The following is a 13342-nucleotide window of genomic DNA, read 5'->3' as shown; positions in this document are numbered from 1 at the left end:
AGTACGGATCGCCATGGTGAAATCCAGCCATTAAAATCTACGCGAGAAAAGGGATATAAGAAATAGCTAAATAGACAAAGTGACTAAGATAATTACAGTACGACTAAATACCCCTATGGTATTACTTTATGGTTGTGTTGGTAAGTTTTTAGACTTGTTGCCACATCACAACCATTCTTGGGCATATGCTAATCACTCCTTGGACCAGCATAGTTGATCAGGCTATGCCATTCCCAATACTGACCATATATCCCCAGGCTTACTTGTGATATTCAATAATCGTAATACTTTTGTTCTTGTCATTGTGACACTAATTTTAGTATGAATACAGGCACGTGTACTTACTTAAATATTTTATTATTTAGAAGTATATACTCTTAGACAGAGTGTTTTAATCCCAATGTATTTATAGTTAGTATATCTTTTATGGGTTGATATACTATATTCACTATATACAATGCCCTGATACTAATCTGTCACACCCCAAAACCAAGAACGGTAGAAACGTTCCGGGGTGGAGGACGTCATGTACAGTATCACAACAGTGTAAAGTAGTAAAAGTACAGTTTTAGTACATGTGTGTTCTTTCATTGTAATAAGACACCAAAATATGTGATCAAAATAAAAGACGAGTCTTGTCTGTGCTCCGTCTTCTCAAAACTTGGCCATCGTACATGTCTACTGGTGACCTGAGAATACAAGTTATTTTGAAAGCGAGTATCAGCGTAAAGCTGGTGAATTCATAAGTATTTAAGTGTCATTGTCTTGTTTTGGAAAACTGTTATGAATGCCATGTAAATCCTTGAAAGAAACAGTTGATATAAGTATAAAAACCCTAGAAAATCCCATATTTCCTACTAGTATGAAATGTAGTCTTCTACCAAGACCCGAATGTTTTGCCATAACAATGATAGTTTTTCCTTCTTTTTGACTATTACTAACAGTACTTAGTCTAACTCATCGTTTATGTGAATGTATCACAAAATAAAGTAATAGGAAAAATATTATCATGTAAGTGCTATCCTTTTGTATTAGGATTAACACGACGTCGCAACTAGCGAAATGTATAACCTTTAAACATCCATAGATTGTTCAATTTTCCTCTGTAGCGGCAGCAGGTTTAAGGAATGGTTAGTCCCGTAAAGGTACTCCTAATATAAGTATTAACCGTAGGCATCCGTAGATGATCATTTACCTCTGTAGCGAACAGTAGGCTAAAGGAATGGTTAGTCCCGTAAAGGTACCCCTAATATAAGTAATAATCGTAGGCATCTGTAGATGTTCATTTACCACTGTTGCTAACAGGTGGGTTCCGGAATGGTTAGTCCCGTCTAGACATCCTGTTGAACTGGGATAGGCAGGACAATTTACACATAATGTACTAGTAAATCATCCTAGTGAATCTAGGTACAAGTATCCATGTAAGTGTATACAAATAAATCTATATATGTAAATGTATTCATGTAAGCGTATCGATGTAGACGTATTCATGTAACATGTAATGTATAGTATAGACTCATGAATGAACTGACTCTGGTGTAATTCCTTGTAATAGGAATAATGTTTTGTATCTGCTAACTATCCCTATAATAGTTAACTGGAAGGTAATTGATTGTCCAAATAGGTTTATACACCCTTGCTACACAAGAGTGTGGGAAACTAAATGAAGGATGAAAACTATAACATCAATACATATATAAGAACATAAGTGTATAGATATAGTTTTGTTCAAGAATGTAAAAATGGTTTTGTAAGACATCTAAGAGTTTTGAACAATAATTAACAATGATTTGATGTCATTTTAATAAACATTTCAAACGTAATACTTTTGCTAACATGCTATTTTTAAGATAGAAAATCATTTCATACATCACATTTTGAAGCATGTGAAATCAATTGGATGAAAACACAGTTATAAATACCTATGATTGATTTATTAACATGCTGTTTTCTACTTGTATTCCCCCCATTAAAGCATTTAAAATCATTTAAAACATTAATTAAGCGGTATGAACTCACCTGAAGATGGTGGTTTGGATGAACTGAACGGTGTAGGATTGTTAGGCGTCAAGTGAGGACTTGTACACACACTATGATCCTAAAGAACATATAATCACACATATATGCACCCAATTAGTCTTAAACTACTAATTGAAAATGTTAAGACATCCTAGAACATGATAAACACTTTATATAAGTGTTATAAGCCCTAAGGATTGCATCTAAGTTGTTGTAGGACAAGGCTAGTGGGTTTAGGGTTCCAAAGGACCCCATACATGAGTTTACTCTCCAATAAACCTCACACAAGGAGTTTACGGTCGTAAACCCTTGAGTTTATGGCCGTAAGCTCCTAGGCCTTATGTCATTTGCTGTTTTGGAGTTCTAAATGATCCCTAGAAGCATTCCTACTTGATGGATTAATCCTTGGAAAGGTTTAGGGATTAAATACACTCCTTTGAGGAGTTTACGGCCCCAAGGCCATTTCCTTTTGGGTTTACTGCCGTAAACCCATATGGAAAGGGTATTTTTATGTCTTCAAGTCCCATGCTCAACTAGGATAGGTTTTTAGACATTTATCTAAGGCTAATGAAGGCCTTAGGCACACTTTCGTACCCTTCTTTGATGTTCACGGCCCAAGGACCATAACCATTAGAGATTACGGACGTAATCTCTCTTTGGGATGGGTTTTTGATGATTTAAGGTCCTTAAATTAACTAGGAGTAAATCAAGGTAATTGTCCAAGGCTTTAGGAGTGATTAAGGCACCCTTTGGCCCTTGAGTTTGGAGTTCACGGTCCAAGAACTTCTTGGGCCGTGAACACCTTACTCTTGGTGTTCATGGGTGATTTCTAGTCCTATATACACTAACAAACAAGCCTAGCATAGTTTCACTGCATAAGGAAAGGACTAGGCATCATTTTGCCCCTTAAAGAAGGGTTCACGGTCCAAGAACTTCTTGGGCCGTGAACTCTTAAATCATGTTGTTTTGTTATCAATTCTAGGTTAATAAGCACATAATAAGCCGTATAATACAACTAGAGAGGTACTCACGATTTGGGATGAAAACCCGAAGATCCGTGAGAGAGAAAATGGCTTTTTTCTAGTTGGAAATGTAACTAATGGATAAATATGGCTCAGAATCCTATATATAGTCTTGGGATTTTTGGAAGAAAATATTTTATTCACGAAATGAACTCTAATATCATAGGGTTTTTCAATAACAGAGTTGCACAAAACCCTAGTGCATCCACTCTCCTGATATCTCCTTAAGTGAAAATCCTGAAATACTCAAACTTATACGGAAAAGTCTGAAAATTTACTGCGACTGTTCTAACTTCTATTGACTTGATAATGTTTGTACAGAATGGAAATTTTGGGTTGTCACACCGATCACTTCAGGCGCAATTACCCCAAGGCTAACAATCAAGGAACAGAAGGATCAGGAAGGATCCTGACCTTGGGTCCAGGCGAAGTAGTCCAAGACCCGACGGTTTTTACTCGTACGTTCCCACTTAACAACCCTTTCTCTTGCATCTTACTCAATAGTGGAGCTGAGCGAACTTCGTTAGTAACAAATTCGAGCACTTAATAAAACAACAACCCCAAAGGCTAAATGAAGCCTTCACGGTGGAGATGGATAATGGGAAAAACCAAATCAACCAAAGATATTTATGTAGGGTGCACCATAACACTAAACAACCATTCATTTCAAATAGACTTGATGCCAGTAAATATTAGGAATTTTGATGTGATAATCGGCATGGTTGGGTTAAGCCCCCGCCATACTGATACTGTGTGTCGCGATAAGGTTGTTTGCCTTCACCTCCCTAATCACGAAACCCTAATAATCTATGGTGATAAACTTGGCACCAATCCTCGTCCTATCTCGTGCATCAAGGCACAGAAGTGCTTGCACAAGAAGAACTACACTTTCCTCGCTCACGTTGTAAACGAGGCCAAGGAAGAAGTAAGCATAAGGTATTCCAATAGCATGCAATTTTTCGGATATATTTCCTGAAGAATTCCTGGGAATACCCCAGAGAGACATGTCGAATTTCTAATCGACCTCATACCGGGAACTACATCAATTTCCAATTCACCCTACAGGTTAGCTCCCGCCGAAATTCATAATCTCTCTAGTCAAATTAAGAGAATGATTGAGCAAAGGATTCATCAGATTAAGCTTCTCACCCTAGGGAGCTCCGGTCTTGTTCGTCAAAAAGACGGATCCTTCAGAATGTGCAGCGATTTTAGGGAATTGAATAAGCTCAATATCAAAAATCGATACCCAATTCCTCAGATTGACGACCTATTTGGCCAGATCCAAGGAGCTAGTTATTTCTCTAAAATAGATCTAAGAACCGGTTATTATCAACTTCGAGTCCAAGAAGAGGACATTCCAAAAACTGCCTTTCGAAGTCGATACGGCCATTTCAAATTCGTTGTGATACCCTTCGGTCTATCGAATGCCCCCACGGTATTCATGGACCCTACGAACCGAGTTTTCCCAACCATTCCTAGTTAGCCTTTTCATTATATTCATCCATAACATACTCGTCTGCTCACGAAGCAAGAACAAAACACTGTCAACATCTACGACCGACCTTGAAAGCATCAAAGCCGGAGAATATCACAGAGGGAGCACTGCATGGATGGATAAAACTCTCGAAGTCATGCTCCGAGCCTGGGTGTTTGAATTCAGCGAGTCATTGGATGCCCGATTGCCCTTGATTGAATTCTCATGCAATAACAGCTATCGCACGAGCATCAAGGTTGCTCCTTTCGAGGCTCTTTATGGTCGTGAAAGCAGATCACTCGTCAGTACTCTCACGGGACCAGAAAACCATTCGCGAAACGACAGAGAAGATAATCCAAATCAGAACTCGACTTCAAGCATCACGAGACAAACAGAAGAGTTATGCTGACAAATGACGAAAACCTTTGGAATTCCAAGTCGTAGGTCGGGTACTATTGAAAGTCTTTCCCTAGAAAGGAATGATTTGCTTTAGGAAAAGGGAAAACTGAACCCGCAATAAATGGGACCGTTCAAGATTCTTGTCTGGATTGGTCCAATGGCTTATAGGTTACAGCTGCGTCTAGAGCTCAGCAACTTACACCCCGTGTTCCACATTTCAAATTTGAAAAAGTGCTTATCCGATGAAACTCTCGTCATATCTTTAAAAGAAATTGAAATCAAATAGAATCTCCTGTTCCTCAAAGAACCAGTCGAGATAATGGATAGGGAAGTGAAGCGTACGAAGTAGAGTCGCACTCCGATTGTGAAGATTCGATGGAACGCTAAGCGCAGATCGGAATTCACATGGGAATGCAAGGACAAGATGAAGCAGAAGTGCCCTCACCTATTCTCTCGTTCGTGAACCTATCTTTCAAAAGAATTTCGGGACGAAATTCCCTCTAACGGGGGGATGATGTCACAACTAGTATTTTTGCTAGGAAATTCTACTCTCATGAAATCATTCACCTAGTGTAATAACTTGTACTCTAAGAGAATATCATACTCTATGCTCATTCAAATACATCTCATGTGTTCAACTAAGGGTTGAAAACCCTAAGAATCCCGGTTTAAGTCTATTATAGACAAGGATTTCCTTATTGGGCCTAATGGACCAATAAGCATTCAATTCGACTAGCATGGGCTTAGAACCCTTATACGGGCTCTAAATGAACCCACATTCATAAAACTTAACATTTTGGGCCATAATGAGCCTAAAATGGATTAGTTTACCCTAATGGGCCTTATTGAACCTTAAAACCTCCAATTAACCCTAATGGACCTAAAACCCATCCCTTTATCTTAGGTTGGGCCGTAAGTACTTCCAAGGGCCCAATGGGCCAAAAACCTTCTCTATGGACTTCATAATTTCGAACCAAAGAAAGAATTGGGCCAAACTAATTCATCCTCCTTCCTCCTATTCTTCTTTTACGGGCAACATCGGGTTGACCAAGGACATTCTATTTACATTCTCTTCAATCACTTTTGACATTCTATTAAACAATAACACACATGCATTAATACAATATCAAGCATAAACATACCAAACTATTTTAAGAAAATACAGGATCTTCTGGTGATTACAAAGTTATACAAATCATTTTCTCAAATATACTTATGAACTCACCAACATTATATATGTTGACATTTTCAAAATAACTTGTACTCTCAGGCACTCGTTAAGCAGAAGAATCGACAAGAATAGGGGATTTCATTTTGTGTACTGTTAAACATCATACATCGAATGTTTTGGTCATGTTATTTAAAAGATTGTACATGATGTAAATAATGGCAGTTGTATTATATTATCCATGGTAATGATGATGTTAGGTTTCATTTATATTCATTGTAAAGATATTTCAAGATGAAGTCACGCACAGCCCCCGGACGTTTCCGCCGTCTAGTTCGGAGGTGTGACATATATTAGCATGTTTAATCCTTGAATAACTTGGTAATTCTAAATGTCCACAGCCGTTCATAGTTGTGGGAGCATCTATGAGGTAAGATTAATATGAGTGGCTTGGTTGATTCTCATAGAGATGAGAATAGAAATAGTTGCTACCAACTTTATAGATACTTGATTAAGAGAATAAGTATTGAACTTGACTCGCGTCAAACTTACCTTATGGATGGTAGTCATGAGTCATTTTTTGATCAAGGTAGTATATTTGTATTCTTAGAGATACGATACATATTTAAGACTTGAAGTGTAGGAATTGTTGTTCTATGACATGGTTGAATGTTGTTCCGAAAAAGGCAGTCATAAGGGCCATCGTTGGGTATAACATGAACTACATGATGGGCATATATAGCCAAGATGGGATTTGTCCCACTTATTCGTTGAGAGATAGATATTTAAGGCCATAATAAAAGTCGAACACTACATGAGATTGATCGCGATCTATCGTAACAATTGTATCTTAGAGCTCCTAAAATTGGTTGTTGATAAGATGGCGCCCTTCATATGTTGTTAGGGGCAGTAGCCCATTTCTAGATGTCAGCTATTGTCTATGCCAGTCTGTAATGAATCTTGTGCAAGTGCGTGATTATTGGATCTATATGTTCAAGAATCATTATTGAGTGATATTGTTAATAACATATGATCCTATAGGGTCACGCCCTTATCAATTTCGCACATTTTGTATATTTATTATTAATATGATTATTAATAAATAATATCAATTCTTGTATTTAATTAGGGAATAATTATTATTCTGTGAAAATAATAAATAAACAGAGTATAAGTAGTTATTATATCATATGTTTGGATTTAATAAGTTACGTTCAAAGTTTTGGACACTTTGGTTACCATGAACTTACTAGTTATTTGGTATTTTATATAAAGAAACTAGCTTGTTTATTTTGTCTCTTTTGGAGACCATAAAGCCTAAAATGTAAGAGGCATGGAAGTTGCTTTTCAACCTCCATGTCTTATCTATCATGCTTATAATCTAGAGTATTACTTTACCTTATAATATAGGCTTGATCCTTACCTTACATGGATATATATAATATAGATTCTTTGCATGATTTTTGGCTAGTTCTTTGACCCTCTTTTCCTTAAGAAAAGTCGTGACTTTTCTTCCTCTACTTTACTCTCTCTTTTGAAGTTTGTTGTTAAGATTTGGAGCTTCCTTTAGTGCTTATTTTCTTAAGTGTTTAAAACGCTTAAAGAACAAAGTATTACAATAAGGAACTACCATCTCAAGTGCCTTATTCTTTATGGTGGATACTTGTAGAGAAAATCATACTCTTTGATTTTTCTCTCTTCATCAACACCCTAAAACCAAGTGGGTTCAAAGACTTCTAAGGTTGACATTCTAAAACATTTGATGATTGTTTTTAATATCATTCTAACCTCTATAAATGGATCCTAGATGGTTTGTTTTTGTTATAAATTTAAAATAAACTTGTAATTTTTAAAAGCTTCCATTGCGGTTTTTACGAAAAACACACTTATATTTTGTATCAAAACCCATCATGAACGTGAAAGAAGATCAAAGAATTATTTGGGCTTGCTGATTGATTTCGAGCGAGAGCACGAGCTATATATGATTTAGAGAAGGTGAATTGAGCTAAAATTAAAGAAATCTTAGAGCACGATGGACTACGAGCTGATTGGATTCATTTTGGGCTACTTGGCAAAGGCATTGAAAATCCAAATCACAAAACAAGCCAAATCAGGACCCACCCGCATAGTCTACCTGCGCACCAATATGTGGGCCGCACAAAGCTTTGCAGGCACAAATCCGGAAATCTTTCTTTTGTGTTGTACGAGGAAGGTTGGTGTGCCAATTTTCTCAAACTCTTGGACATCCGATTTTGAAGCAATATCTTGGTAGATTTTGAAGTTCTTGAAGCCTTGAAACCTTGAAGAAAACATGATCTTTTATCTTAAAAATCATGCTAAATGTTTGGTACATTTTACTTTTATTTTAGTTTCTTGAGTTTAGTCATGCTAGGCTAAACTAATCTTGCTTGACTTTCGTGAAATTGCTTGAATGTTTGGTCGAAAATTGAAAAACTCCATGAACTTATATTTGAATCTTTATGAAAGTGTTTTACATATTAACTTCTTATTTCTAATTATAATCAATGATATGGTACTTTCTCCAGCATAAACCCAGGATTTGATTAACGACATTGAAACGTGATTTCGGAAACAAAAACATATATTTCATATAACAAAAAAATTAGCAAGGGAATATGAGAGAAAGAGCAAATAAGAAGTTAAACAAACAAAGCAAATACAAAAATTACGAACACAAAAAGATGAATCCCAAGAAGAGCCCGACCATCTAAAAGAAGCTAAAGATTAAAATTTAGGGGGTGTTTGGCTTAGCTTTTCAAAGCCCAAAAGTTTTTTTTGAAAAAGTTACAAAAAGTCAGGATTTCCTGACTTTTCAAAATAGTTCCTTTTCTTTATGTAAAATCTTCAAAAGTAGTTTTTAAAATTAGTTTTGCAAAACATCTTTTGCTTTTTTTCTTTTCCAAAAAGGATTTTTGGCTGTGAAAAGCTAAGCCAAACACCCCCTTAACAACCGGCCGCACATGTTTCAAGGAAGCTAAACAAGTCAAACAATAGAAAGAGGCACATAAGATGTTAACAAACAAGAAAGATGACGGATGGAAGTTATAATTGCACACACAAAGATTGATTAATTACATGAATGACAAATGCCTAAAACAATGAATGATAGGGGAAGGAGTTGGCCTTCAATTTGTTGTAATTGCAGTATTTACTACTTATTTCCCTTTTCTATACCCTTCTTGATCATCTCTCTCTCTCTCTCTCTCTCTCTCTCTCTCTCTCCAGCACCCCCCCCCCAACCCCCGAGTTCTTATAAATGGCCTTACATCCGCTAAACTACCAGACCACCTCACTTCTGGTGCTGCTCTTCTTGATCACCACCCTAATCTCTCTCCTCTTTCTCTCTTGTGCTTGACAAGAAAAAAGCTATCAGCTTTAAGGTGAACACATGTAATATGATCATGGGTTGTCATGATGGCGGTGTTTAGTGATCAAAGGTTTGACCTTTTAATATCTTTTTTCTTTGATTTTCAGGGAATTGACTTCCATCTTCTAGAGGATCAAGAGCAGTTGAAAGTTACCCAGGAAAGATGAGCAGAAGAACTGATGGAGGAAACGGACTGAAGCTTGACTTGAAACTCAACTTATCCCCACAGAGAACTCAATGGCCGGTGACGGAATCACCCAATCGGTCGTCACCGATCACTGTATCTCCGACGAACTCATGTGTGTCATTGGAGCTTGCTCAAGATGAGATGGAGCTTCGGTACTCAAGCAGCCCGGAGACAACGTCCATGATGCTGGCCGGATGTCCTCGCTGTCTGATGTACGTTATGCTTGCTCAGGATTTCCCGAAGTGCCCTAAATGCAAGAGCACAGTTCTGCTTGATGTTGTTCTTGACAAACCGATCAAAAAAATCAGAAATTAGTTCAGTTAAATTTAATGCCATTAGCTTGCTAGTTTTATTAATAAATTTAATGATGTTTAATGATGATTCCCCTCTTATCCTTCTTTTTCTACTTTTTAATCTTTAGCATGAATATAGGAGTGAATCCAACATTGTTAAATGCGTGGATCATGAAAAAAAAAAAATGGCCGCTGCGTAGGGCAATTTCACATCATAAGTACTTGATCGTATTTATTTCTTTTCTTTTTCTGTACTTGTGGATTTTGTTATGGCAAATACGGGGAATTCAATTTGAATTATGTGAACAAGATTTCGTACACATTATATGTTACAAAATTTCCACCGTATTGAGGCTCTTGATCTTTATGACGTTGTTTGCGAATTACGGGGTTGTTAATGATGTTTTATTAATTATTGGTATTATAAAAGAACGAATTTGGGAAAGAATTCGACTTTGTTAGCTTCTTGCATTGCAGGTAGAAGAATGTTATGAATTTGCGAAAACATTAATTGGGTAATATATGGATTGATTCTTATCATTTGTTGGTTTTCTCGAAGGTTTGGTAGACAAATTTCGATCCCAGGTAAACTTGATAAAAAGAATCAACCTGAAAGTCTCTAATCATAATACTAATGATAGGGGGCTCCTTGATCTTATGCAAGTGTGATTCATGGAGAACAGGAGAAGTTAACAAATCGATAGGTATGGACTCTAAGGTTGTTGTAAACCGAGATGAGATTCGGTTTGTGTGGGGGACTTTTTTTTACAAAAACAACACTTGAGAATGCATAGACACTTAAAGAGGTTACCAGCATTGTGTAACATTTATTCTATATGACGCGATGGATATTTTATAGATATAAATGTTAAATATGTTGGAGGATTGTGGGTGTTGATGCAGTTCCAGTCTCATGGAACTCGTGTATTACTTCAACAATAATTGGTATTCTTTATTTGGTTTAATTAAATTTAATGGATTGACACGTGTAAATTTCAGTCAATTTACAGTTTTACCTATCATTAAAAGAAATGTGAGTATTAGTGGCAACAAGTGTCGCCATTGAAGAGTATCATCGTCACCGCTAAAGGTATTTACGGCGACAAGTCGTCGCTATTGTGACGCCGCTTTGCTTCATCGTTGTTTCTCCGTTGGTCGCCACAAATACAACGTGTCGCTACTAATAACATGTCGCCGCTAATACGATGTCACCACTAATACATTTGTGTCACCATTAAAGGCGTCGCTGCTAAAACATTTTTCGTTTTTTTATTTTAAATGTGACATTAAAATTTTAAAAATTGCTATAACATACATACAAACCGGTACAAAAACTTAATTTTACTGAAATATTAGTTCATACACAAACGATCCGAATATTCATCCAAACAAAATACAATATATCCAAAATATTAACTCAAACAAAACATTTCATAAAATCCTAACAAATAGCAATTCGTCCACATTACTCCCATCATTTCCTTCGTTATCGTTTCGTGGCGGCAATGAGCAAAACCAGTCTTCCAGCGTCGCAGAACAGGCAAGGTTCTTTAGTATTGTTTACAGCATTACCAACTACAAAAAAGAAAAACAAAAAAAAAAAAAAAAAAAAAAAAAAAAAAAAAAAAAAAAAAACGAAATATATTACCAAAATATAATAATAGCATTGTACTTTCCAAAAATTACCAAATTAAAAAATACCGACATATCAAACTATAACCAACATATCATTATAGCATTCTACTTTCCAAATACACTTAAACATACATCAACCATAATATATACATTATAGCATTGTACGTTCCAAGATATTACCAATCTACAAAATACCAAAATATCAAACTATAATCAAACTACATCATACACAATATTGCATATACATTATAACATTGTATTTTTTTTTTTTTTTTTCATTTTTTGATTATAGCATTGTATTTTCTAAAAAAATTACCAAACTACATGATACAAAATATTCCATATACATTATAACATTGTACTTTTTTTCATTTTTCCATAATAGCATTGTACTTTCCAAAAATTACCAAAATACAAACTATCAACATATCAAACCATAACCAACATATCATTATAGCATTTTACTTTCCATTATAACATTGGACTATATACTAAACAGACAATTACCGACATATCATTATACCATTATACTTTTCAACTTAAACTAACAATTATGTGTGACTGTGGTGGTGGTTGTGTCATCGGTTATTCCTGATCGTACATAGACACAACTCTAGGAGGTTTACACCCAATGCCTCTAATATGTCCGCGTCGAACACCCAATATTCTTTCAAAACAATTTTTTATTCCAATTGGTGTTAGACCGCTTGCTTCAGAAGAATATTGTGTTTGTTGATTGATCTCTTGGATTAAAGCCAATTGTATTTTCAAAAAATGATAAACAACATAAAAATTAGATTAATAAATACCCTTTTGACGATAAAAACACTTATATGAAAATACAAATTAACCACTTATGTATTGTTGCTCGACTGCAGGACTACTAAATACCCTTTGGCGATTGATATTAGCCTTACGAAATGCTTCGACTCGAGATATATCCTATTTAACATTAAAAATTAGATTAATTATACTTTGAATGAATAGTTAAATATATCATAACTTACTTCTTTAAAACAGGCATTGCTATAAGATGTCGACCCCCATCTGTTTACAAATTGTTGTTTTGCACAGACTTCTTTGTTTGACACCGAACGCCTTAAACATTCAGGCGATTGAAAATGTTCGATTGCCTTCGCCCAATTTTCACGTGGCATACCATCAAGGGGGTTGTTTAATGTAATTGGGATATCAGCAAGGCCCTTATATTTGTAAAATAAGCATAGGCTTTACTTTTCCGTCCTTTGTAAAATTTTGCAAGACTCGCATCAATGCTCCACAACAACTGAGCACGCTCGGGATCCAAGTTAACCTTATCCAAATCAAACTTGTTCTACAAATAAAAAAAAGTTAGTTAATTAAATACCAATCACAACTAAACTTAAAATATTAACAAAGTTACCTTTAAATGCACAACTGTTGCATTCCTTAATGCGGGGGAAACATTGTCCATAACACTCTCTGCCATCAGCTGCAGAAGGAGCTCCCGCAAAATTCCTCTAACTAGCTCACGAATACAATTACATATCACTAAAACTATATAATTTTTCGAATGAGAGATCTCACACTACAACGGTTGGACTCAAACAAGAGCAGTGCAATAGAGTTAAAACCTAACCCTCTAAAATTATTTAGTTCCCATAATATGTAACTTAGCATATTCGTTTACTAGTTAACTGAAGCTAGTTAGGACTCCTAAAAGCACAAAGAAAGCAGCATTCGAGCATCAATAATTCAAAACCAAGCATAACCTAAAC

General features: G+C 35.8%; 1 pseudogene; it reads left to right on the top strand.

The window, feature by feature from the left end:
* Positions 1–9517: 9517 nt before the first annotated feature.
* Positions 9518–9972, top strand: LOC145059744 (protein GL2-INTERACTING REPRESSOR 1 pseudogene; annotated as a pseudogene).
* Positions 9973–13342: the final 3370 nt, after the last annotated feature.

Source organism: Lactuca serriola, chromosome 6 (assembly GCF_051521515.1).
Source record: "Lactuca serriola cultivar US96UC23 chromosome 6, Lser_US96UC23_V15, whole genome shotgun sequence".
Lineage (NCBI taxonomy): Eukaryota > Viridiplantae > Streptophyta > Magnoliopsida > Asterales > Asteraceae > Lactuca > Lactuca serriola.
Note: the sequence above shows the minus strand (reverse complement) of the source record. Positions and strands in the feature narration are given on the sequence as shown.